Here is a 25,373-nt window from a genome sequence, read left to right as displayed (position 1 = left end):
AAGATAGCAAAGGCATGTGTCACATAAAGAGAGGAACTGTGAGAGAGAGGAGCATCAGGGCAGCTGGCACCTTCAGACCCTGGGGCAGAAGGGACAACTATGAGCAGAGCATAGAGAGTGTCTGATTGCTGGTGAGCATTCTCCTGGCTGAGAATCCAGGCAGCTGGTGAAACCACATTCCCCTTTCTCTCATCCCAGAGGACTCTTGTACCATCCAGGTTTTTCTATTCTTTAAAGTTGTTTATTTTCTGTCTTAAGTAGTACTTTTTAAAAGGCAACTCATTATAGATAAAATCTGACCTATTTTAACTGCTTTTTATTCCTGTCTGTCCTTAATTGTGAACAGAATCTGTGCTAGGGAAGAACAGTGTTTGGTTTTGAGATGCAGAGACACAGGAAGGACCAAGGCTTCAGATCTGTTCCAAAGTGCCATGTTTTCTTCTGACTGGGAACAGAGCTAAAATGATAATGAATCTTATGGTTCTGATTTGTAGATTTTGGATAAACTTCTCAAAAGACGGAACCAACCTGGATCTGGATTTTTCTTGGCTCTGAGGCTAAAGTGAGTGAGAATGATATTTATGCTGTCTGAGACAAGGCTTGGCTATTGTCATATGGTCTCACTCACTCATCTCTCTCCTTGCCTCTTCCCTACAAAGAATCTGCAGATAAATCTCTCTGCAGGAGTGGTGTTGAGGTCTGCGGCTAGGGAGCAGAAAGTTCTGACCTGGTGGGAAGAAAAGAAATGTGGTTTGTTATGGATGGTTATGCCCATATTCCAAAGGTGGGGGCCAAAGGAGGGAGTATTTTTTTTCCATTTCAGCTTCACCATCAATCTGACACTTGGACAAGTGGAAATCTTACATGAAAAAAGAGGTAGGGACTAGGAGGGTATAGAATAGAGGGTTTCTAAAGTGTTTTCCAACACTGATGACACTTGACTATTGCAAAGTGGTTAAGAATTAGTCCATTAAAGTCCTATTCCTGTGCCCCTTCATGATATGGATTCTAGTAGAAGCTACTAAATATTGTATGATCCTGACTTATCATTTCTTGGTATTTGAATTCTTTCTTTCTAGCTGCTTGCAATATTTTTATTTTGTTCTGGGAGCTCTGGATTTTGACTACAGCATTTTTTGGGAGTCTCATTTTGGGGTTTCTTTAAGAAAGTAGCTGGTAGATTATTTCAATTTCTACTTTTCCCTATAGTTCTAAGAGATCTTGGTGGTCTTCTTTTAAGATTTCTTAAAATACGATGTCAAGGTTTTTTGGTCATGGCTTTCAGATAGTGCGATGATTCTTAGATTCTCTTCCCAATCTATTTTTGAAGTCAGTTGTTTTTGCTATAAGATACTTCACATTTTCTTCTACTTTCCCCAGTGTTTTGTCTTTGTTTTAATTTGTCTCGATTTCTCATGAAATTATTGGCTTCTATTTGGTCGATTCTAATTTTCAATGAGCTATTTTCTTGGATAAGTTTCTGTACCTTTTGTTTCAAGCTGTTATTCTCTTTTTATATCTTTCTTGTTTCTTTTCCCACATTTCCTCTACCATTCTAATTTGTTTTTTCTTTCTGGAGGGGGAGAAGGTAGGGCAGTTGAGGTTAAGTGACTCGTCCAAGGTCATACTTCTAATTTTGTGTTAAGTGTCTAGGGCCAGATTTGAACTCAAGTCCTCCTGACTTTAGGGCCTGTGCTGTATTCACTGTGCCACCTAGCCACCCCACTCTAATTTGTTTTTTAAAATGCTTTTAGCTCTTTTTTACACTCCTGCTTTAATTCTTCCAGGAGTTAAGGTTATATTTCTGTCTCAGCTATATTTTTCTTTAAGGCTTTGCTGGTAGATATTTTCAAGTTAGGGGTTGCTAGGTGTCCTGAAATCAAAAAGACATTAGTTCAAATCCAGAGCTCAGACACTTATTAGCCATGAGATCCTGGGGAAGTCACTTAATCTTGGTTGCCTCAGTTTTCTCATCTATAAAATGAGTTGGAGAAGGAAATAGCAAACATTCTAATATCTTTGTCAAGAAAACCCCTGGGATCAAGGAGAGTCAGTCATGATAGAACAACAAAATTTTAAATTATTGGCTTCTGGGTCTGTGTTCTGAACTTCTAGGCACCATGGCAGTTCTTTTTGGTGGGATTTTTTGTTTGTTTATTAGCTCATTCTTCCAGTCTACTTCTTGACTTTGGATTCCATGATAGTGCCAGATTTTGTGCATTTCTTTTTTTTTTAAAGCAATTTGGGTTAAGTAATTTGCTCAAGGTTACACAGCCAGTTATTTTGTGTGGGTGTTAAGTATCTGGGGCCTGAACCGATCCTGGGTCTCCCGACTCTGGAGCCAGCGCTCTTACTCATTGCACCACCTGGCCGCCCTGAAATAATTTCTTTCCTTTTTTTTTTTTTGGAGGGCAGTTGGGGTTAAGTGACTTGCCCAAGGTCACATGGCTAGTTTTGTGTTAAGTGTCTGAGGCCAGATTTGAACTCGGGTCCTCCTGACTCCAGGGCTGGTGCTCTATTCACTACACCACCTAGCTGCCCCACTTTGTGCATTTCTTGCAATTGGATGGGGCAGGGGGTGAGGAGGATGAAGTCTATCTGGACTGGGTTTTTCTATTTTCTTATGTCCTTCTGTTGCTTTCACTACTCAGGCTGTGGGTCTACAAGATTTCGGTGTTCCCAAAGTGATGTGATTGAGGGTGAAGTCTGTTTACTGCCCTCCTAATATGAGGTCCACACATTCTGGATTTAGTTGGGTCTGTTGGCTTGTCCCTGGTTGGGTGTTTTAGTAGAAGGCTGCTGGACTCAGCTACTTTTGGCCTGCTGAGAGACTCTACAGGTTCAGAGGAACTGAATGACAGGCTCCCTGTGGACTAGGACTTCTGCTCTGGCTATTCCATTCCAGAATTCCACCCTGGTCTGAAGGCAAGGACCAAGTCCCTTCTCTGCTCTTGGAGTCAGAGCCACACAGCTACAGTTTGCCTCCAAATTTATTCCTTGCTCAGTATACAGCTAGTGTTGGCTAGCAACTATTCCTTTCTACCACTCCTATGTGCAGAACTCCCTCTCTGTCCAACCAGAAACTGAGTAGTGAATGGCAGAGTTACCAAATAGCACTCATTCCTGAACTCTGAGCTAGTCCAAGGGTCTTCTGGTACCTTTCTGCCTTGGTGCTCAGTCCAGACTCCCTTAAAATCCCTGGACACTGGAATGCTTCATGTGCAGCTCACTCCTGGCCAGACCCTATCCCTAGTGTCTATAGACCTTTCTGTCTCCCTAAGCTACCCTGGGCTAGAAGAAGTACTCACTGTGGCTTTTTCTTGTATTTCCTGATCAGAATTTGATATGGTGCCTTTTTCCAGATCTTTGTGGAAGATGTTCAGTTGGGAAGCTAGGTTGTACCTCTTCCTGCTAATCTGCCATCTTGACTCCACCTCCTTAAGATCCTGTTCTAAAATGGTATGCCACTAAGTGTTGGGAGATCCTACCATGATGCATAGGCTTTGTGTGCTAGTGCAGGGACAGGTGTGTCTTTTGACTAAGAAACAGTCTACCAACTTCAGAGGCTCATCACCAGGCTGGGCACTAGATGATGATTTTTTTGGCCACAGAGGATCATAGAACCATCTAAGACAATGAGCAGGTTTCGGTGTTCATTGGTAGAAGGAGCCCTATGTCAATGAAATCATGTCTCCTTAAAGTATTAAAGTAAGCAAAGAAAAGTTACAATTCATCCCATTAGCTAAATTATGAAGAAAACAGGGAGAAAAAGGAAAGGTGAATAAAAAGGAAACATTTCATACTAGTGTTAAATACAATACACATAGGAAAAATTTGTCAATTTTTGCTCTAACTTTAGCTTTGGGTCCTAGAATTCATATTTATGATACTCAGAAGATACTAATAACTTTTTTTTCTTATAAAACTGGATAATAATAACATTTGCAAGCACTTAGATATTTTACCTCATTTGATTCACATAACAACCCTGTGAGGTAGGTACTATTATAATCCCCCTCCTACAAATAAGGTTACTTGCTCAGGGTCATATAGCTAGTAAGTATATATGGCAAGATTCAAATTGAAACCTTCCTGACTCAAACTGTGACACTTTGTGCAAAGAAAGCTCTCTCTAGCAGTAAAGCTAAGGTCTGTGACTAGAGAATAGGGACTTTATCTACTATATCACCAGCGGAGATTGAATCCCATAGTGTGTGGGAGACATGAAATCATAGAAACAGGACTTCCATGGGGCTCCAGCTTCCACCTCCTCCAATTCATGTAAAAGGTGATTCTGAAGAAACTTTGGAGCTATAAAACCCACAAAATGACACAGAGAAGCTAACCTGCCACTGAGGACAGCCCAATGGGCCAGCAACAAGTGGCCAGCACAGTGCTCTGGGAGGCCAGCCCAGGCCGAGCTGGAGGCTCTAGCCTCAGGGTGGGCCTGACGAGCAGCCACCTGGAGGGACTTCAGATCACCAGCAGCTGTGGCAGTTTCCAGAATTATCAACACATAGATGCTAAGGACAAAGTTAGAGGTCAGTGCAGTGTGGACTTTGGGATCCAGTAGTTTGGGAGTGCAGTCGGCCTTTGCCACAAAGGTGAGAAGCGGCTGAGGCACAACAGCCACGCAGCCACCACCACATGGCAGCTTCAGCTCCTGGCCTGCAGACTGTAGGGGGACTAAGCAACGAGTCTGAGGGGTAATTGCTCTTGCTTTAACCTGCTTGGATCTGCATTGTGGTCTAAGGTGGAGGTCCTGGGGTGTGCAACCAGCTTTCCAGAACATGTGGAGGCTTCAGAGAGGGCATCCCTTGGCAGCTGAGAAAACCCCAGTGATTGGGACGAAGCTCCCCTGTCTGGTAGCAGAGTCCTACTGTGGCAAAAAGCCCAAAAGTCAAGTAATTGAGTGGCAATATGAGCAAATGAGGGAAGCAAAGCAAGCAGAGCAACCCAACTTTACACTCCTATTTTGGGGACAAAAAGGGTCAAAGCATGAAACAGGAAGAAGACAATGAAATCAGAACTCCTGCACCAAAAACTTCCAAGAAAAATACGAGCTGGTTACAGGCCATAGAAGAACTTAGAAAGGATTTTGAAAACCAAATGAGAGAAGTGGAGGAAAAATTAGGAAGAGAAATGAGAAAAATGCAAGAAAATTATGAAATGAGAGTCAACAACCTGACTGAAGAAAAATAACACCTTAAAAAATAGACTAACTCAGATGGCAAAAGAGGCTCAAAAAGGCAATGAGGAGAAGAATGCCTTAAAAAGCCAAATGTGCCAGATAAGAATCTCAAAAGTTCACTGAATCCCATGGTTTGATGATTAGAGCACTAGATCTGGAATCACAGGTGATTATTGTCCAGTTGTTTGACTTGTATCCAACTCTTCATGAGCTCACTTGGGGTTTCCTTAGCAAAAGATACTAGAATGGTTTGCTATTTTTCCCCAGCTCATTTTACAGATAAAGAAATTAAGGTAAACAAGGCTAAGTGACTTTCCCAGGGTCACACAGCTAGTAAATGTCTAAGACCAGATTTGAATTCATATCTTCTGAACTCCAGGACCAGGATTATTCCATTCACTACACCACCTAGCTGCCTTGAAATCACAGGACCTGGGTTCAGATCTCAGCTCTGCCACTTATAGGACCGTGGGTAAACCACTTAAGTCGTCTATGCCCCAGTTCCTCAAGTATAAAATGAGGCATGATATGGCCAAGATGACCTCTACAGTTTCCTTCTAATTCTAAATCTATGATCTTATGAAAAATTGGGGAGACTTAGTGTTACTCAAAGATGTCAGTTTTTTATAGCCATCTGTATGTCCATAAATAACCAGTAGGTGGCACCTTGACAACAAAGGCTCCTGAAGGCTTCCTGAAGCCTGGAGATGGCTTATTTATATAACCATCTCCCCAACTTTGATTGCACAAGAAGCAAGAGTGTGTGCGTGCTTGGGCATTTGTGTATTTGGTTATAAGTTGTAGTCTAAAGCCAGAATACTTTTTCCAAAAGCCTACCTATACAAAAACAGTTAATTTATGTCATATATTTTCTGTTTGAGAAACAGGACGGGGAAAGGGATCCTGTGAAAATCTTCAAGCTTATCTTGTCAATCCTTGCTCTGAAGAATCCCCAAGAGAGACAAGGAACCAGGCCCTCTCAGCCACTCCGATGCTCATGTTCAGTGTAAGTGTGATTTTCCCCCAGTAAACTTACCATCTGGTAGTAAACTTACCATCTGGCAGGACTTGATGGAGATTCCAGATGGATAGGTCTTTGAAACAGCCATTAGACACAGGGAAGAGATTGCATAGAACTACCTGCATAAGCAGAAAGGGTTGGCGAGTCTAGAGAGGAGGATATACAAAGCCACAAACTCATTCCAGAAAAGTTAGAAGCAAGGAGTCTAGACACAAAGCTGATAGGGAAAAAAAGAGCAAAGAAAAGTTCAAGGGAAACCTTCCACAGGACCTTCAGGAAATTTATAGAGAAGCAGGTAGAACCCAGCTGGAGCTAAGAGAACCCATAGGATCTGAAGCAAAATTGAAAATTCTTTTAGTGTTCTCATTTGAGATTTCACTGGTAGGGTTTTTAAGATCACAGTCTATTTCATTGTCTAGCACCTCACATTTGAGAAAAGTAAATTGTAAAAAAGTTAGAGATTAGCTCAACATTTTCACTCCATTGTAATATCAGAGCTGCTTGACTCACAATGCTCTGGGGGCAGAAGAAATAGAATAGCAAAGCGACTACTTTGTCTTCCCAGCTGCCCCAGGAACTAGCTCTGATGCCAAGACCCAGGCCTTGACTGTGGAGGACTGGCTGGCTATCACATCTCTCATCATTCAGCTCTTTGGAGGAGAGTTTTCTAGCCTTTGAGTGATGGCAACTCTTCACCTGAGAGCCCTAGAACTTATGTAATGAATTCATTTATCCTAATGAAAACATAGTGCTAAATGTTTCTTGTTACCATTTCATTTTTAAACCTCTGGTATAGATACAGTATGCATCAGTTTCATTCTTTAAGCAGAAACATAACAATTACCAAATTAAAAAAAAAACCTTACCTTCCATTGGTCAGATAGCCCTAGACATGACATGAGTACCCTTTAGTGCTAATGAATATGCAGTGGCATCAACATTTGAAAAAAAGTCCTATAAAGTTACCTCTGCATTTTGCTAAGCAAGGTTCATCATTGAAATCATCAGAAGGTATTTAGAATACAAGCAGGTTTTGAAATTTTTTATTTGATTTGACGGCGGAAAAATTATTCCTCACTGACTTTAGGATTTTATTTGCTTATCTCATATCTACTATAATAGTTCTACTATATGTACATGGCATAAGTAACCAAAAGTCTAGAGTGCTGAACTTGGAATCATCTGGGTTCAGTTAGAATCTTGGTTCTGATGCTGTCTGTGTGGTCCTGGGAAAGTCATTTCACCATTCTCAGGCTCAATTTCTTTTATTTTTGAAGGGGGGGGGGAGGCAAGGCAATTGGGGTTAAGTGACTTGCCCAAGGTCACACAGCTAGTAAGTGTGTCAAGTGTCTGAGGTCAAATTTGAACTCAGTTTCCTCCTGACTCCAGGCCTGGTGCTCTATTCACTGCACCACCTAGCTGCCCCAGTCTCAATTTCTTTATCCAAGATGGGAATGATCATAGTACCTACCTCAGCGAGGATCCCCATGGATCTTCTTTATGGAGCATCCTTATCTATCTCCTTATGATAAGGATCAAATGTACTTTGCCTAATATATTCAAAGTATTTTGTAAAACAATGTATGAATATTAGCTATTATTATCCTAATAACAATAAGGTTTGAATGGTACTAAAATGTCCTTTCTATTTGTATAGAGTAAAGTTGGGCAGTCTGTAGATAATGTGCCTCTTTCTAGGTAGATACACTCACTTATACAGATGACAGCATATGTCTTAAAAGCAAAACCTTATATATTATGCATTACCAATTATGCACTGAGCATTACTATAACAGAAAATATAGTTAGATAGTAGGTTATGATTCAGATGAATTTTATATTATTATATAAGTGGAGTCTCAGTCTCCTCATTTATAAAATTAGTGGGTTCACCTAGAAGATACTGACAGAAAGCTTGGCATAAATGATAGAGTGCTGGATTTGGCGTTGAGAAGGTCTGGATTCAAATCTTCACTAATACTGTATGACCATACACAAGTCACTTAAACTCTCTAAGTTTCACTTTCCTCAACTATAAAAATGGAAATAATAATAGTGTACTATTATATTATTATAGTATCTACCTCACAGGCCTATTGCTAACCTAATGTAAGATAATAATTGTCACCAAAATAAATAATAATAGCATTTATATAATACTTTAAGATTTGAAAAGCACTTTACAAATATCAAAATTATCATTGAAATAATTCATGTGAAGTGGTTTTGCAAACTTTAAACTCTGCAAATGTTTATTGTTATTATTCTTAACACTGATAATAATAAGGTCTTTTTCAATTTTAATTTCCCTTAAGTGGAAGAGGAGGAAGAATTAACACTGATCACTCATTTGGAGCAACCATTTCAGTAACATTTATTCTGCACCTGCTACATGCAAGGTTCCTTATGATTACATAAAATAATCTGGCATCAAGTCCTAACTTGTACAATCATTAGAAACCCAAATAAAGACTTTCAAAACTGTTCTCTGTATATAACACTTTGATGTGCTACCAAATACAATAGTGGACCCTTTTGTAATGAAGAATTAGCTCTTGGTTTGGGATGATTTCCCTTGTGTCCACTAGATGGCTTTTTCCTGGTTCCTTTCAGCTACTAGAATGAATCTGGATACTTTAGCCACAAATTTTGACCTGTCTAGGAAAAATACTACAGTATTTACATAAAATGTTCCAATAATCTGAAGGTTTTCAGGTATTTCTCACTGGAAAATACCTAGCACTTCTATTTAAAAAAATGTGTAAAGAATCAGAAATTAGAGCTAAACAATTTCATGTTAAAAAACAAAACAAGACTTTTTCATCTATTAATCTTCAGTCTGAATACTTCCAGACTCGCTTTACCATGTGTCTGGTGGGATGTTAGGTATGACAGGCTAATTCTAAAGCAGCTGCTATATTTAGAGGTCTTCCCAAGAAAATCAGTTTTTATTCCTATAACCCTGTGTTCATTTGGACTGTTCATTTGTAAGCATCCACATGGTTGATTGAATCAGCGTCCGAAATTAAAAAACCAAATCTAACAAGTTGAAATGTAATCAACATAAATATAAAGTCCAGCACTTAGGTTCAAAAAATCAACTGCGTGAATACATTATGGGTTAGATATGGATAAACAGTTAGCTATTTGGACCAAAAGACCTCAGGATTTTAGAGAATTGCAAACAGGCACAAAGCAAATCAGCCTTGTGAATTGGTTATCAAAATAGCCTGTCCTAAGTTACATTCACCAAAGCATAATGATCCTAAAGAAGGGACTAGTAGTCCCACTGCACTCTGCCTTTTTTGGACTACATTTTGGTCTTACATGTTGTGCTTAGTTTTGGGGGCCACACTTGAGGAGGAATATTAAGAAATAGGCCATTTCTAGAGAGTCCCCCAAAACTATCACATGCAAATCAGATGAAGCAATGAAGGCTGTTTGGCCTGGAGAACAAAAGACGTAGGGAAGATATGATCACAATAAGGCTAAAAGACAGAACGAAAACCTTGACATGAACATTATAGGGGGCTAGATTTTGGCTCTAATAGCAGGAAGATCTTGTGGGATGCCTCAGAGAAACTATTAAGCTCACAGATACTGTCTAAGCAGGATAAAGCATCTTAGTAAAATTTTTTAAATTATTGTCACGGTGATTCTTTTAATGTATCTTAAATTCACATTAGTTTTTTAGTTGTCACACCGTGGAGTGTATAATTTGCAAATCTTAGAGGTTTGTTTCCGATGAACTGCTGTCAAGGCATGTCTTCCCCATTCTGGCATATTCTGGTTCAAAAAACTCAACTGCACAAATTTATATTTATCTGTATTAAATTGTACCCTTTTCAAATTGGCCTATTATTCTAGCCTATTATATCTTGTTGGAAGATTATTCTGTTATCTGTGTTTGCTACCCCTTCTATATTGGTACCATTTGTAGATTTTATAATCATGCCTTCTATGGTTTTCATCCAAGTGTAATGAGGGGTCTGGTCAATGGGAGTCCAGTCATCAAAACATGCCTAGAGGACTCTGCCTGCTGCCAACTCATATTGTTGTATGTAGGGGGAGGAAAGGTAGTGAGCCTACTCCTGGAAGTACATGACTTGAAATGTAGGAGGTCAATGTCCCAGATTCAGAGTCCATGCAGTTTTTCTATGACGGCTTCCCGTCTCTTTATTTGATGGTGAGCAAGAATTATGAATGCATACAAAGAACTCTTCTTTCCCTGATAGTGAATGAGAAAGAAAAACTGTTATAAGTTCCTGGATGAGGGAAGAGGCAGCCTATTCAGCTGCCATACTCTCCCCACCTGGGCTGACATGTGGCTGGGAACACATGGTGCCTCTGTTTCTTTCCCTCTTTGCATTTGTTCCTTCTTTTCCTTAAATAAATGAGTAGTTAAAGAGGACTAGGCTGTGACTTTGTGAATTTCAATAGGTCCAAGGACAAGTCCCAGAGTAGATACTGTCCTACCAAAGTTGAGCTAGGTAAGGAGTCATTTCCTCGTGAGGAATACTTTTTGTGACCTGCACCAGAAATGAATCAACTTAACAGCTGAGATACTGTGTCCTACAGGCGATGGAATCACTTGGCTAGGGAGTATGCTACACTTGGAAGTGATGAACTTTACATGTTTAAATCTGAACTCATTAGCTTTCCCTCAAAGTGTACCCCCTTCTAAATTTCCCTATTTCTGTAGAAAGTCCTACTATTCTTGTAGTGTCTTAGATTTGTAATCTGGGCATTATTCTATATTACTTACTCTCCTTTACTCCATAAATTAAAATCAGTTGCCCAATCTTGTCACATCAACTTTCACAATATCTCTCATTTCTGATGCTTTCTCTCCATTCCTATATCAACCATCTTGGTTCAAGCCCTCATTGCTTCTTACTTTGAATATTACAACAGCTTCCTAATTGGTCTTCCTGCTTCAAGTGTCTTACCACTCCAATCCATCACACATTCTTCTCCAACATTTAGCACAGTACCTGGCATATAATGAATGCTTAATAATGCTTGTTGACTGATTGCTTACCAAAGTAATTTTTCTTAAGCCAGGATCTGATTATGTGACTCCTTATTTAACCAATTCCTATTGTTTCTAGGAAAAAATATATACTTATCTGCTTAGCTTTTAAAGCTGTACACAGCATGATCCCAAACTACCTTTCTAACCTCAGTAGACATTATTCGACATCCTGCACTCTTAGGTTCACCCAAACTAGCCTTCCCTAAGTACCTCACACACAGCAGTATATTTCTAAATTCTTTGCCTTTATTCTGCCTTTGCCCTCTCTTTACATCAGAGGGTTCCTCTTTTCCTTTAAGATGCAACCTAGGAACTATTTTCTTCATGAAACCTTTCCTTATCCCCCAACTGCTAGTGTCCTCCCTCCCAAGCTACCTCTTATTTAACTATTTTGCATGAATTTAAATTTATTACCTTAACGTATATATTTATATGTACTTATTTCCCTCTTTATAAGTTCCTGGACAATAGATATTATATAATTATTTATACTTGTATCCCAATGCCTAACATATTGTAGATGCTTAATAAATACTTGTTAATAAATTTATTGCTGGGTCAAATGTTTAGTAGCAACCACTTGAAGTCTGAGCCCACTGTACTCAGGAACTAAGGTAATAAAAGGGAGAGTGTGGCCAGATTTAGGGGATATATTTTCGTACTTTGGTTCTTGCTATGACTTTTCAGTAGACGTCCCTTTTTAAAAGTTAATAGATTTTTATTTTTTTTAAACCCTGAACTTCAGCACACAAAAACAACATTTCCATATGCAAAGAGGATGATACATGAAAAAAATGAATCTCAGAAGATTCTAGGAAGATGGTGGAGTGGGTCATAAAATTCCAAGCTCTCAAGAATTTCCCCCACAAAAGAGTTAAAATAGCACCTTAGTTCAGGGTGGCTAGGTGGCACAGTGAGTAAAGTGCCCGGAGTCAGGAGGACCTGAGTTAGGTTCTGGACTCAGACACTTAACACCCACACAAAAAAACTAGCTGTGTAACCTTGGGCAAGTTACTTAACCCCAATTGCACTCCAAAAGGCAAAAAAATAAAATAAATTAAAATAAAATAAAATAGCATCTTAGTGTGCACAAAGTGTGGATGGAGATAAATAAGAATAGGGGAACAATTAGACTCTTCCTGGGACAGTTTGAGAAGATTAGAAGAAAAATTCCAAGTCAAGGTTTGGTCCCTGTGAAGGGTAAACACCTCAAGGATAGGTTTTGTTTTAACAACAAGCTGCAAACTGCTTAAACAACAAGCCAGCAAGCCCTGGGCTTAGTTGGTTTGAGATGCTGCAGTTGGCCCCAGCCACAGGGATTTTTACCCCCAGGATAGTGAGGGGAATTGGGCCTTTGAGCCCAGGAAGATCAAAGGAACCTCTGCTAACAAGGAATGCCAGACCCAGCTGTGCTGTAAAGAGTGGCTGGCAAGAAGGAACCAGCACACACCTGGTGAGTGCAGAAGCAGTGGAGCAGAAAGCCCCTGGCTGTGGGTACTTACAAGAGGTTGGAGGAGTTACTTTGGTTCCAGGCTAGAGGGGAGAACTGAAGATCTGGGGCAAGAGGCACATTTTCCCATATCCCAGGGCTAGAGGTGACTACAAAAATTAAACTATTGCCACAAAAAAATGCACAGGCAAAAGAGAAAGAATACAACCATAGAAAACTATTATGGGAATAGAGATGACCAGGGTTCATCTTCAGAGGAGGATGTTGTAGTAAAGAAACCCCCAAAGTGGGACAGCCAGGTAGCACAGGGAGTAAGAGCACCGTCCCCAGATTTGGGATGACCTGGGATCAAATCTGGCCTCAGACACTTAGCACCTACCCAGACCTGGCCATGCAACCTTGAGCAAGTTACTTAACCCCAATTGCTTAGGGGCAGCCAGGTGGTGCAGTGAGTAAGAGTACCAGTCCCAGAGTCGGGATGACCTGGGATCGAATCTGGGCTCTGATACTTAGCAACACATCCAGAAATAACTGGCCGTGTAAACTTGAGCAAGTTATTTAACCCCAATTGCTTAAAAAAAGGAAAGAAACCCCCAAAGAATAACATCAAATGGTTCATAGAAGGTCTTTAAAAAGACATTAAAAATCAAATGACAGAGATGAAAGAAAAACTAAAAGAAAATAAGAATAATAGAAGAAAAACAAGAAGGATATGAAAGGAAAGTCAACCAATTAGAAAAAGTGATCCAGAATCTTAAGGAAGAAAAATGACCCCTTTAAAATTAGAATTGGGCAAAGTGAAGCTATCAAAATTATAAGAGATAAAGAAAAAAATTAAACAAAATATGAATACTGAAAAAAATAGAAGAGAAAGTAAAACATCTTATAAGAAAAACAACAGATTTAGAGAATAGATCAAGAAGAGTAAATATAAAAATAATCAAACTAACTGAATGTTACAATCAAAAAAAGAATCTTGACACAATAATACAAGAAATAATTAAAGAAAATTGTCCTGAAGCATTAGAACAAGGCAGGGGGAGTAGAAATAGAAAAAAAAATCCATTGATCATCATTTCAAAGAGATCCTATGAGGAAAACTCATAGGGATATCATAGTCAAATTCTGCAACCCCCAGTTCAAGTATAAAATATTAAAAGCATCAAAATTAAAACAATTTAAATAGGATGGCGCCACAACTAGAATTACACAAGACCTAGCAGCAGAGACATTAAAGGACCACAGGTCTTGGGACACAACATATCAAAGAGCAAAAGAACTGAGGTTCCAGCCAAAAATATCATACCCTGCAAAGTTAAGTATTATTCTGACTGGGAAAAAAATGGACATTTGATAAACTCTTAGACTTTTAAGACTTTGTTAAAAAAATCTAACTTTAACAGAAGATTTGACATACAAGAACCAAGAGAAATATAAGGCATACGTCAAAGACTGATTATAAGGGATTCATCAGGACAGACTGTTTACTTTTTATATATGTAAAATGTAAAATATATATCTAAGATTCTTATTAATAATTCAGTAGATCATAAGAAAGATGGGGGAAAACCTGAGTATGATATGAATTTTAAGATAAAACCATTTAGGAGTAGCTAAAAGGAATAAATATTTTATACAAATGAGGTGCAAGAGGAAGAATTGATACAGAGGAATTAGATGGGGGAGAAGGGCTGGTAGTTCTGGTAACCTACTTTCATCAGGAATGGGTTCAAGAGGGAACAATACATATATATTTAGATGAGTATAAAAGTCTTCTAAATTAAAACAAAATAAAATGGTAGGGGCATAGGGAGGAGGAAGAGAACAAGGGAGGGATAGTTAGAGGGGAAGCTGGGTGAATAGGTAAAAAGGGGGTATAGAAGGGTATTTAGATTTTGGGGAATGGGAAGACAGGGGAGGGATCCTTGTAGGAGGGTAGACAAATAATAGGAGGGAAAGGTAGTGTGTAGAAGTAAAGGGAGTAGAATATGTTTGGGAAAGTATAGATCTATATATGTGTGTGTATATATGTATATGTATATATTTATAGCTTTAGAGAAACATCTAAACTTCATTATAGCCTTGGGGGGAGGGAAAGAACAAAGTAGAAAAGTGCACAGCAGAGAATGAAAGAAAACTCACAAGGAAACAAAGATAAGATGATCAATTCTCAACACAATGTGTATTATTTATCATACAGGCTTTCTTGAAATGAAAATTCATCATGTCTTGAATCCTCTCATTCTGCTATGAACATGACATGCTTTGTTTCTTTTTAACTTTGTATTTAAGTTCCAATATTTAAGTTTATGATAAGTGTTTGTTTCTTTTCTCTATTCTGTATTTGTGTTCTGGCATTTGAGTCTAAAGTAAAACTTAAAATGAATCTCCATTTTATTTTGCTTATTTTTTCGAGTAGTTATAATCAATTTTGTACCTTTCAAAACTATACAGCTTATCTCTGTTTCCTTCAGAATGTTTTTTTCTGTTCTCTTCTTTTCATTTTCATTTCATGATCTTTTAAAAAATATTACTATTGCTAATTCTTTTTGCCCTTGACCCCCCCACACACACACAATTAAAAACCAAGAGAAAAGAACCCTTATAATTAAACACCATGTAAAGCAAAACAAGTTCACTTAGGGACAATATTCAAAGATGTATGTCTCTGTATTTGTACATAATCAGGTTGTGGGTAGAATGCTTCATCATAGGTCCACTGGAGAAATACTTGGTCAATGCTTTGATCAGACTTCTCAAGGCTTTCAAAGTGTTTTTTTTTCTTTACAATGTTGTCCTTGTAGAAATTGTTCTCTTCTTTTCTGCTTACCTCACTTTGCATTAATTCATACTATTCCAGGATTGTCCAAAATCATCTCTTTCATCATTTCTTATGTTGTGATCATATTCCATTATGTTCATAAACCATATTTTGTTCAGCCATTCCCCAATTGTCTAAGAGGCAAGTTAAGGTATCCTTTAGATTCTAATTCTTTACTTCCTTCCCCAACCCCACCTTTAATCCCCTATTAAAGATCAGTAAGATTATTTTGCTTTGACCATTCCCTCCCAAGTATAATTCTTCCTTTTAGGCCCTCCTCCAACCCCAGTCCTCACTTGTTTACCTGTTGAGTTTGAGGTATTTAAACACCAAACTGTTTTGTATGTATTCAGTGCCCCCCACCTAGATTTCTTTCATATAAGGAGGTTTATCTGATTTCTATTGTCCCCTCTTTTTTTGATATTTGTACACTTTTCTCAATGATCCCAGTGAAAAGAAATGTTTCCACTCTCTTCTTCCTCCTTTCTAATTGCCTCTATTTTTCATAACTGTTTCTATACCTTTAAACGACATTAAGGTCCTGAAGGGACACTTGTTTTTTCTACCCCATTAGGACCTTAGCATTTCATTATCATATAGTTCCTTTCAATTGCACAAATAAATTTACCTTTCTAGTCTCTGGTCTTTGTAGCTTTTGATTTTGCTCTAATATTTCTTGTGGTCTCCTGAAGTCATTGACTTCCATTTAATCTATTCTAGTTTTCCAGGAATCTGTTTCTTAGATAAATTTTACCACTTTCTCTTCCAAGCTACTTATTTTCATTCTAGTTATTTCTTCATTGTTATTTCATTTTTGAATCTCTTGCTTCATTTTTTTCCCTAGATATTCATGTAGTCATTGTGGAAAATCTATTTTTCCCTTTGAGTCTCTGCTCATAGTGTTTACAGTTACTCTCTTCTTCTTTGGGGGTATTTTCAGATTTTCACTTGGTCATTGTTTGGGTTTTGATGACTCAGAATGAGTGTAAATAGCATTTATGCCTGTTCTGTCCAGAAACCCAGTGTCTTCCCCTCTCAAACTGAATTTTTTTAGTAGACAAAGTAAGCCATCTTCAGCCTCATTTCTTACCTAGTCTTAAATCACTGAATGAGTGTTGCCTCAGACAAACTGACACCTAGGAAAGACTTTAGCTTAAAAAAGCCAAGGTCTCCCACTGCATCTGGGGCCAACTCCAGTCATCCTGACCCATGTCTTGCCACTGGATTTAGAGGATTCTGGAGGAAAAAGTAAGGCTTTGTATGGTTCTGCCCCACTTAAATCCAATTTACTTGCAAGTCCTCCTGATATTATTGGCCCTCTTTAACAATAAGATTTGCAATAATTTTTATGCTGGTCAATGTTTATTTGATTTACTCATTTCTTCAGCTTCAGTTCCTGAATTAGGGCTTTATGCCACAGCTTTTTGACCCTGTGTGTTTTTGTGTGGGGTGGGAGGTCTTGAGTAGTCTCACCCTGTGTCTGCTTGCTTCTTGTGCTAACCTCCAATCCTCCCCCTACCATAGATCTCCCTATCCCATCTTTGAGGTGTAGAGGCTTTGATCTTCCCTCTCTGGTTTCTTAAGAGATAGTGATAGGAACTTCACAACTCCTGGGCTTGGGCTGTTTCATTGTTAGTTGCAGCACCAAAAATTGCTGGTTGTTGCCTGTTGCTACTCTTTAGAGCTTCTAAGATTCCCACTCTGGAGCCTTCTCACAACCATGGGGTTTTCTTAGGGGAGCCTTCCTTTCCTGTTGCTTTTAGAGAAAGGGTCTTTCAGTCTACTTGACTGAAAGACAAGCAGTAATTTTTTTAAATTTTTGGTATTTATTAATTTGTTTGTTTACTTTTAGTTTACAAGATTCAGTTCCACAATTCCTTGAGTTTCAAATTTTCTCTCCCTCCCTCCCCTACCCCCCATGACAGCATACAATCAAGAAAAGGATCTGCAGCTACTTTCACATTAGACATTAGTCAGGTTATAAAGAAGGATTGCATCATATGGAATGAACATGGGAAAGAGGAAACAAAACCAAACAAGAAAAAGAAAAAGATCCGGTACTTTGCTTCAATCTGGATTCAAACTCAGTTCTTTCTAGTTCTTTCTCTGGATATAGACATCTCTCTCCATCATGAGTCTTTTGGGGTTGACTTATAACCCTGCATTCCTGAGAAGAGTCCAGTCTATCAAAGTTGGTCATCAAATATACGTTGTGTCTGTAATTGTGTATAAATTTCTCCTGGTTCTACTCTTCTCACTCAGCATCAGTTTGTATAAGCCTCTCCAGGTAAATATGAAGTCCATCTGCTCCTCATTCGTTATAGTACAATAGTATTCCATTACATTCATATACCACAACTTGTTCAGCCATTCCCCAATTGATGGGCACCCCCTTAATTTCCAATTCTTTGCCACCACAAAAACAGCTGCTACAAATATTTTTGTACATATGGGTCTTCCTCACACTTCTATGATCTCTTTGGGATACAACCCTAGAAGTGGTATTGCTGGGTCAAAGAGTATGAAATTATTTAAAGCCCTTTGGGCATAATTCCAGATTGCTCTCCAGAATGGTTGGGTCAGTTCACAACTCCACCAGAAATGCATTAGTGTTCCAATTTTTCCACATCCTCTCCAGCATTTGTCATTTTCCTGTTTTGTCATCTTAGCCAATCTGACTGGTGAGATGTGGTACCTCAGAGTTGTTTTGATTTGCATTTCTCTAAAGAATAGTGATTTAGAGCATTTTTTCATATGCATATAGATATCTTTAATTTCTTCCTCTGAAAACTGCCTGTTCATATCCTTTCACCATTTATCAATTGGGAAATGACTTGTATTCTTATAGATTTGACTCAGTTCTCTGTATATTTTAGAAATGAGGCCTTTATCAGAGACATTGGTTGTAAAAATTCTGCCAATTTCCTAATTCCCTCTTAATCTTTGTTACATTGGCTTTGTTTGTACAGAAGCCTTTCAATTTAATGTAATCAAAATTATCAATTTTGCATTTTATTAATGCTCTCTAATTCTTGTTTGGTCATAAAGTCTTCTCCTCTCCACAAATCTGACAGGTAAATTATTCCTTGCTTTCCGAGATTGCTTACAGTATCAGCTTTTATACCTAGATCATGTACCCATTTAGACTTGATTTTGGTATATGGTGTTAGATAATGGTCTATATAGTATGCCTAGTTTCTGCCATACTATATTGCAGTTTTCCCAGCAGTTTTTGTCAAATAGTGAGTTCTTATCCCAAAAACTGGGGTCTTTGAGTTTATCAAACAATAGATTACTATAGTCATTGACTGCTGAGTCTCGTGTACCCAATCTATTCCATTGATCCACTACTCTATTCCTTAGCCAGTACCAAGTAGTTTAGATGACTGCTGCGACAAGCAGTAATTTACTGTAGTTTTCTCATTTGTCTTCTTGATCATTATTTACTCTGGTACAAGTTTCAGGCTTTTGTTGGAGGAGGTATATAGAAGCCACCTGGTTTCCCTCCTGTTTGGGCAGCCATCTTGGTGTGATGTCATGCTAATTTATAGGTTATTGTTTATTTGTTTGTTTTGAGATTGGTTCCTCCTATGTCTCCCAGTCAGAAGTGCAATTGCTTCTCATGGGCCTTATCCCATCATGATAGGATGATCTTTTTACATGATCTACATGATTTTTTTACCTGATCTGGTAATTTAATTAGGTAAACCTAATCTAAGCAGGAGCCCAGTCACCCTCTAATCCCTGAGGGGTTCACCATATTGATACTAGACCTAGTACAGAGAACTGATCATCTTTATCTGTCTGTCCACACATACAATATGTATATGTACGTGTGTGTATATATATGTGTGTGTGTGTGTGTGTGTGTGTGTGTGTGTGTGTGTACAAATAAAAATTATAGTATAGCTTATTTTTATTATTTTTTGCTTTTTGGAGAAGAATTGGGGTCAAGTGACTTGCCCAAGGTCACACAGCTATTTTTTTTGTGTGTGTTAAGTGTCTGAGGTCGCATCCAAACTCAGGTCCTCCTGACTCCAGGGCTGGTGCTCTATTCACTGTACCACCCAGCCGCCCCAATAGTATAGCTTAGAACACCTGAGCTCAATAGGATCCACCATTCTCAGCCTACCCAGTGGCAGGAATTTTAGGTAATTGTTTATCAGTGATATAAAGAAGATATCCCTGGGTTAAATGACACAGAGGAGATAATAAATGGCACTGCCAAATGTTATTAGGACAGTAATCGATGATGATTGATATCAGAGGAAAAACACCAGATGGGAACTAAAGCTAATAGCATTAGAAAAACCCTACTGTATTCTAGGGGTACCCCTGGAACTCTGAGGAAAAGATGTAGTAGGGCAAGCTCTAAGAACTCAACCTCCTATGGAATGAGAGTTGGAAAAATGATCCCATAGCATTGCTGTCCATTAGAAGATAAGCCAAATTTTAAAAAATTGTACTAAATAGAACCAAAACAGGAATTTTGTTACTCTGATAAAGACCTCCTAGAAGGTAACCTAATCCATTAATCATCTCCTTAGTTCTGGCCAATTAGATAATTCTAAATCCACCTAACTGCCTTGTCATGCAGCCCACATCTCTTTATCTTGTCTACAAGGCTGTCATGTGACATTTTAATAGTTTGCTTAAATTCAGGTATGCTACATCTCTGAATTCACCCAATATATGGTACCTATCTAGCCATCATTTCAAAAAAGGAAAAGAAATGAGTGATTCTTACAGGATGTGCTTTTAGAGAGTCCATGCTGGTTCATAGTGACTACACAGGTCCTTTCCAAGTACTCACAAACCACTCTTTTAATAATTCATCCTAGAATCTTGCCAAAAATCAAATTCAAGCCTCTTGTTTGAAAAATCGACCTTCTTTCCCTTTTTGAAAAGAAGGATATTTGCCAATCTTCAATTACACACACTTCCCCCAATCATTATGATTATTTTAGACTACAAACTGTCATAAATGTCCATATTCACACATCCTTTAATAATCCTTAAATTCTTTAAAAATTCTGGAACATGAGTGATGTTGTGAAGGTAGAAATTATATTATTTGGCAGCAGAATGGATAGGTAGAGTGAATGTAAGACAGGAATCACGGATGATAGCAAGGTTGACAACCTGGGGGACTATGAGGATGCCCTTGACATAGGAAAGCTGGGAAAAGGGGATGGGTTGGGAAAAAGATAATGAGTTTTTTGAGGGCATGTTGATTTTAAGATGCCTATTAGACAAAAACATAGAAAAGAGAAGGTATTTAAGAGATGTTCTAGAGATGGAAACAAGATTCAGCAACTGACTAGATATGTGGGATGAGTGAAAGAGAGGAGTTGAAATGAGACCCAGCATTCAAACTTGGGTGATTAGAAAGATACTCTCCAAAAAGCCTGGAGAGACTTGTGTGAGCAGATACAAAGTTAAGTGTACTACGTGCAAAGTAACAGCAATCGTGCAAGATGATCAGCTGTGAATAACATAGCTATTCTCAGCAATACAATGATCCAAGACAGTTCTGAAGGACTTAGGATGAAAAATATTGTCCATCCCCAGAGAAATGGTGTCTGAATACAGATTGAGGTATAATTTTTTTAAACTTTATTTTTATTTTATTATATTAATTTATTATTATATCATGTCATTATATATTATATTATATATCATATCATTCTTTTATTTATTTATTATTATTTTAAAATTATTTTAATTTCTTTATTATTTAACTTCATTTTTTTCCCACAACATGACTATTATGGAGGGAGGGAGAGAATTTGGAATTCAAATTTTTAAAAACAAATGTTAAAAATTGTTTTTAAATGTAACTGGAGAAAATTTTAAAAATACTAAATAAAAGGAAGCTGCTGCCCTCAAAATAAATAGGAAAGTTTGAAAGAATTGTAGATTTTCAAGAAAAGTGTAATGAGAGATGATCACAAACTTTTCATGCCTACTTCTCCTGTCTGATTCCCTTACTTGGTCTTACCAAAATGTTCACTGTCCTTTGCCCCAGACAGCAGAACCTGCTCTGTTAAAGGGACCTGCAGTAGCTCTGAGGTAATCTCTAGGGAAGCTGGAGGGGGAGAGATTTTCCCTTTGTAGATGATGGTGTGGGTGCTGGTCATGGTTAGATTACAACTGCTGTGAGGGGCCAGTTCTAGGTGGAGAAGGGAGGAGATTGGTAGCTTGGACAGACATGGTGTTAGGGAGGGAGGATTGTTTAATGCATTAAAGTAGTGATGTGGTTGTGTTAGAGATTAGCCCCACAGGGAGGCTGGGATTCAGTCCATTATAACCTTTTGGGAGTTATGTCATGGCCCCCCATGAGGCTGCAACCCCTGCTTTGGAGACCACAGAACTAGGTGACTTTTCAGCTTTCTCCCAACTTCTTAGTGATTCTAGGAAGTCAAGAAAATATCTGGGGAGCCCCAAACAGGGAAAAGTAGCTCTAAACAGTTACATCATTTCTGTATTACAAGGGAGAAAATGATTAATATAAATAAAAAGCATTGCTGTTTGTGGTTTTTATTGTCTTTTCCACTCATTAACTCCTTAAAGAGAATTGAAAACAACATTAATGTTGTTACTAATTTTTCCAAACCAATGCTTATTTCAAATACACCCAAGGATTCTGAAGGTATTTGGAAATTTCTTTCTGAACCAGGGGATTGTATCAAGGGATAAGAAATTAAGGGCTCATTTTACAGATGAAACAACTAAGGCCAAGGGACATTAAATAAACTTGCCCATGATCACACAGGTAATTAAGGTTCATAGGTGGGTAGAATTTAAATCCAGGTCAGATCCTCTTAGTCCAGAGCTTCATTGTGCCCTAGTTCATCAGATTTACCAGTACCCAACTCTGGAGGTCTTTATTCCTATGTAAATGCAAATTTGGGGGCAGTTGGGTGGTGGAGCAGAGTGCCAGGTCTGGAGTCAAGAAGACGCATCTTCCTGAGTTCAAATGCAGCCTCAAACACTCACTAGCTGTGTGACTCTGGGCAAGTCACTTAACCCTGTTAGCCTCAGTTTCCTCATCTGTAAAATGACTTATAATGGCAAACGACTCCAGTATCTTTGCCAAGAAAACCTCACACGTGAAACAATGAATTAGACATGACTGAACAACAAATACACATTTTGTACTAAACCATGTAAATAGATAATTTTTTTATCTTTAAGAATTTCATGGCCTTATTACAAGATGTTTAGTAACAGGAGTAGCTTTAGTAGTAAAATTGTCAATGAAGAACAAAGTCACACATGCAAAACTATTTTCTCGCCTGGCCAGGCTTGCTGCATGTGATCGTTTGTTTTAGGAAAATTATAGCAAATGGGCCCCTGAAGGGAATTGTAATTTTGATCTTATTCAATTTTCCCTGTGTACCCTCTTGGGAAGAAGTTTCTGGCCTCTTACCACACAACAGCTGCCTGAGACCAGGAAGCAGGAAGAGCACCTTCCATGGAGCCAGCCAACTGAATTTTTGGCTGCAATCATGCAGAACATATAGTTAGAATAAAGCAAAGATTGTATTCTTTAGTGTTTTCTTTAGTTTCCTTTAGTGTTTCATCACTGCTCCTCTGGCCTCTGCCAAGTATTCTAACTTAAGAGTTATACTAGGCCAGATAAGAAAAGGACACCTGATCTTGGTCCAGCTAACCTCATTCTTTCCAATTCTGATTCACAAACTGCTACAACCCAATATGAGATCAGCCTATTGGCCTTTGGAGTGGAGAGACATCTTCTGAAGCAACCAACCGGAGTTATATAGTGCATACTTTAAACTTTCAGCAAACTGAGGACAAGCAAGGAAATGGGACATTCAAGTGGGCCCCCGATAAAAGAAGTATGTATTAGCTGTTGCTTCAGATGTTTCATTTTCTACTGGCTGTTTAACTGCCCTGTTACCCCTTTATCATTTCAGACTCATCAAAAGCAAAGACTCTTTAAAAACCAGCCTTTGATTTAGCTCTACTTGTTTGTTTGAATATTGACATTTTATTATTAAAATACATTTTTCTTATTTTTATTGATAACTTTTTATTTTACATCACATTTATTTCCAAATAGCTCCCACCTGCAGTAATACTTTGAAGGAAAGATTTAAAGAGAAAGAAAAATGAAAAGCAGCTCTACAAAAATAACCAACACATCAACTGGGTCTAACAATTATATGTGACATTCCGTGCTCCACTTCTCTAAAGAAGAGAGGGGGATGGGGCAGCTAGATGGCACAGTGAATAGAGCACTGGCCCTTGAGGCAGGAGGACCTGGGTTCAAATTCAGTCTCAGACACTTGACATACTTACTAGCTGTGTGACCTTGGGCAAGTCACTTAACCCCAATTGCCCTCCAAAAAAAAGCAAAAAAAAATTCTCAAATAATTTTTTGAGAAACATATACATGAACCCAAACATTCATAGTATACAAGCATATCTCCCTCAAACACATGCATATGTATATGTGTATACTCTCTCCCCTTATAAATGTATATATGTACACACATCTGTAGCATATTATATACCTATGCATATATGGAAAACCTACATGGACATGTATACCACACCTACATAGAAAGCACACATATATACGCATATATGTTTACACCTATATAGAGAGAGTATACACACAGCTACATGTATACATATATATGGAGAAAGATAGTTATTCATAAAATGTATGGTGTAGTGTAAAATGTTATATGACACGGACCTGACCTCATGTCAAATTCTATGCTCAAAACATCACATACATTAAAAGAAACAGCTTGCAATGTTATTTGTTTGGCCTGGAAGACCTTTTTCCTTCTTTCCGAGTACTCTAATCCTATTCTGCTTTCTAGGTCTAGCTCAAAGGCTGTCTTCCTCCATGAAATCTTCCTTGATTTCAATAATGTCCTTCTATACAATCCAGTAGGTCTTAGTTATGGGGTAGCTAGGTGGCACAATGGATGGAGTGCTATGCCTAGAGTCAGGAAGACTCATCTTCCTGAGTTCAGATCTGACTTCAGACACTTACTAGCTATGTGACCCTGGGCAAGTCACTTAACCAGTTTGTCTCGGTTTCCTTGTCTGTAAAATGGGCTATAGAAGGAACTGCTAAAGTACTCTAGTATCAACTGAAAACAATTGAACGACGAACAATAAGACCTCAGTCTATGACTCTTCCTCTGTTATGTGCAAGTCATCTTCCACATCACCCTGTAAGCTTGTTAGAGGTAAAAATGTCATCTTATGCTCTCTTACATTCCTGGCACAGTGGTTGGCACAGATCAGGTGCTCAAATAAATTTTCTTGTGGATAGAACCTACATTAACACAATTTGAAGACGTAAAGTTTATGACAGAAAAGCATCGCTTGCTCAGAACCCCCATGTCTGCAATGGCTGAAGTGCTCAATGGGGTACCCAGCAGTGATATAACCAGCATTTGCCACCCGCTAATTGCAGGGACAGAAGATTGGGATCACTGTAACAAGATTTTTGACCTATGACTATGTTTCGGTGCTAACTTATGCTTGGAGATTCATCTGGCCTGGCTTAGCTGAGAAATGATTTATGGAATTTGACAGATAGAGAGTCTTGTTTCTGTAACTGTGAACAACAGAATGAGTACCTTGAAAATGTGTTTGGGCACATATGTGCATGTTTGCACATGCAGATCTGTGATTATATTGAGGGAGGGGGCTGGTGTGGGACTGGCTCAGGAAGACAGCAAAGTATACAGTAGCTTCCTCTTCAGTAAGGCACAAGACATGTGGGAGAAGGGGCAAAGAACAATCCTGTTCCTGCACTTGGACCTAACTTAAGGAACTTGCCCTGGCATCTGGAAACCACATCAA

This window comes from Petaurus breviceps, unplaced genomic scaffold (assembly GCF_028583685.1).
Source record: "Petaurus breviceps papuanus isolate PSGF00001 unplaced genomic scaffold, PetGlider_PUasm1.0 190, whole genome shotgun sequence".
NCBI lineage: Eukaryota > Metazoa > Chordata > Mammalia > Diprotodontia > Petauridae > Petaurus > Petaurus breviceps.
Note: the sequence above shows the minus strand (reverse complement) of the source record.